The sequence below is a fragment of the Lethenteron reissneri genome, chromosome 41, assembly GCF_015708825.2.
Source record: "Lethenteron reissneri isolate LAM-NWPU_2019-01 chromosome 41, ASM1570882v1, whole genome shotgun sequence".
NCBI classification, from domain to species: Eukaryota; Metazoa; Chordata; class Hyperoartia; order Petromyzontiformes; family Petromyzontidae; genus Lethenteron; species Lethenteron reissneri.
This window is the reverse complement of record NC_083819.1, coordinates 2,882,498-2,885,868: the sequence shown is the minus strand read 5'-3', so window position 1 is coordinate 2,885,868 and position 3,371 is coordinate 2,882,498.

The following is a 3,371-nucleotide window of genomic DNA, read 5'->3' as shown; positions in this document are numbered from 1 at the left end:
CACGTGGCCTCGAGATGCACTCATTCCGCACTTCAACGCATCTTGTAAACAGTGCTCACAATTTTAGTCTGGTAGTGATGGCGAAGCATTAACGTTAACGAGACTGGGATTACAACTTTTACTGGTAGGAACCTCCTGGTTACACCAGCCCACGGGATTATTGTGTCCGTCCATCGTGCATCCAAAAATGGGAGGGGTGGGGCTGGGTGGAGAGGGGAGGGTGGAGAGGGGCTGGGTGGGGAGGGGTGGGGCTGGGTGGGGGGGGGCTGGTCACCCTGTGGGGCCCTCATAAAAATCAACGTTTATAACCTACTCACGCCGGCTTGTGCCTGCAACCCAACGTTCCTACCAGCTCCCTCCGCAGGAATGTGTTTTATTGCCAAATTCTGCCTTCATTGCAAGACTTGCTGGAGTTTGGTTGAAGTTCTAAATTCACACATTATTTGTATCAATCTACAGTACTGTATTTGTACCGTGCTGATGAAAATATATAGTCTCCAACTTTGAATTCCCAGATTCTTGACAGTCCCAGAATGGTCTCATATATGCATTGTTTGTGTAATAAAATGATATAAACACCATACTTTACTACTAGTCTATGCAGGTTGGTGAAGGGACTGCTCGGGCACAGTTCAGATATCACCACTGAGCCATGGCCAGGAATCAAACCAGGGTACCCGAGGTATAAAGTGCAGTCCATCAAACACTGCGCCGCCATCCCATTAAATTTTGCGTTTTGGAATTGGCTTTATTTTACGTGCACATTTCTTGTTAAACGGCAGTGCTAATTACAACGGATATCCTTTTAAACGCACACGGGCATCATTGGTGAGTGATGTCAATTCGCGTGAAGCGTTACGTTCAAACAACTTTTATGGGCCATGACCAACAAGGTATGGGGGAGGAGGATTTCATCCTGCAGTGGACTGACAATAAACTGCAATTAGGGGTGTTGAAAGGAGAGCAGGTTGCACTGCATTTAAAAAGCTCAATAGATAATGAAAACCGATGTACCTGGACACTTAAACCGGTGTTTACTGTACTACCTCTGCATAAAGTGCGGTCGTTAAAACTAAAAAAAATAAAACTTGCCGTTTTCAACCAAATTGAGGTTACATCACATTTTAGAACCCCAAATTAACTGTGATACAGTATAACATTTAAACCCCACGAAACTCGAATATACTTGACTGGTACAGTATAGTACTGGCCAAACATCTCAAATGCTGAATAATTACTTGAACATTACTTAATTGGGCATTACAGAAGAAGAATATTTGGAGGAATCTGATGAGCTATAAAGTTCTTTCCCACATATCCAGTAGGGGTTGGTCAGAACGTTACAATACCAAAGCACGATAGGAGTGCAAAGTATAGGAACGGTAAGAAAATCACTAAAGCATGTAGTGGGTTAAATTCAGGCGCACACTGGAACTTTGGAGGCAACACTATTTATTATCTAAACACAACGGGTAACTCTTAACATTAACAGGATAACGACATAGGGTGGTGGTAACCACCGTTCCTAACTTAGCTAACACACGGGGATACTACATTCCTGGACCGGAGACCAAGGATCGTAGATGGTGGCTTCATCCCAGAGTTGACCCGGCAGAACAGCCCAGATCACCTTCCACACCCCGGTTATAACCACTCTGGCATGGCCGGATCCACCCCAGGTCACGCCCCCCTTCCAGATCCTTCGGTAAGGCCCGAACCCCAACCACGTGACCCCCCTGGGGCCCCTGGCCCCCCTTTATCTGGTCACGTGTCCTGTTGGGTTCACACAGCGTGTCACGGCCCGACACGACCCCGTGACACCTGCCTACAGCCCCCATACCGAGCCAATACAATGTCGTTCTACTCCACTACACATATACAAATAAAACTACACTGTTATTCCAACAGGTGTAGCAAAATCGTTCCCCCGACTGCGAGCACATTTTAGGACCTGAGTCGTAAAATGACTTTGCAGAGTAATTAATACTTATAAAAAAACATTCAAATGGAATTCCGGTATGTGGTTAGTAGGTGGGGATCCTCCCCACCCCACACAACACGCTGTATAATAATGGTGTATTTGAGTTAGATCGTGTAAATATAAATGTGTTGTTAAACCCACCACAGCCAATGCTGTTTTGTACCTATAGGAACATAAACAATGGTGAGCTCCTCAGGTTAGGTCTGGCATCCCGTGGTGTCAACAGATCCAACAAATATTCTGCCGAATTGGAACTAAGGACATTTTAAATAAAGCCTGGTGAATAATTCTGTGATCATGGAGGGATGTTAGGCCAGTCTCTATATATAGGTAACAATGATGAGTTTTATAAGAGGCATCCAGAGCAAATCTTAGAGCCGAATGATATATTGGGTTGAGCTTATTTAGCAATTAATTTGATGCAGACTGATAAACAATGTCACAGTACATTTTGATTGAAAGCTTTCCCTTCTACGTGACTTTACCGAAAGAACCAAGAATATGTCACAGTAATCAAATAAAGGCAGGGAAGTTGCCCTTATCAACTCAAAAAGAAGTTTAGCTGGGAAACAATGTTTTTTTCCTATAAAGAAAGCCAGTTTAAATTTTTACTTTTTTTCCAGCATGATCAATAGGATCATGGAATGTAAGTTTTGAATCTATTATGAACCCAAGGTAATTCGTTTTGTCTACCTGTTCAATAAGTTTGTTTTCAAGCGTATATAATGGGGGAAGAACTGCAGGTTGTCTTTTTCTGAGAGAAACACATTACTTTTGATTTCCTGGTATTAAGGACCAGTTTAAGTGTGATGAGTTGTTGAATTTTAATGAAGTCGCTTTGTAACTTCCTGTAGACATCTTGGGGGGAATGACCAGCGACCAGCAATATAGTATCATCTGCAAAAATGTTGATCCTAGAATGTTCAAGCTGGGTACCCAAGTTATTTACATATATGGAAAATATTGGACGAAGAACGGATCCTTGAGGTACACCCTTTGTAATACAAATTTTGGTTGAAACCAGGTTAGCAAAATATACTAGCTGGTTACGTGAAAAGAGATAGCTTTTAAACCAGTTAACTGTATGCTCCGATAATTGCAGGCTTCGAAGTCTATTTAATAAAATGCTATGGTCTACTGTGTCATAGGCTTTGGATAAATCTAAAAATAGGGAGGCACAGTACTGGTTTCTCTCCAGAATATTAAACATGAGTCCAAAACAGCAGAAGCTGTGAAGTACAGTATTTTTTACGGAAACCCGATTGTTTAGGATGTAGTAGCTTATTTTCTAAGATAAATTTACCAACTTGGGTTTCTAATAATTTGTCAAATAATTGTATCAATGGTGATGCATCATGGGAGGTTCCATGATGTAGCTGCTCACCCCGAG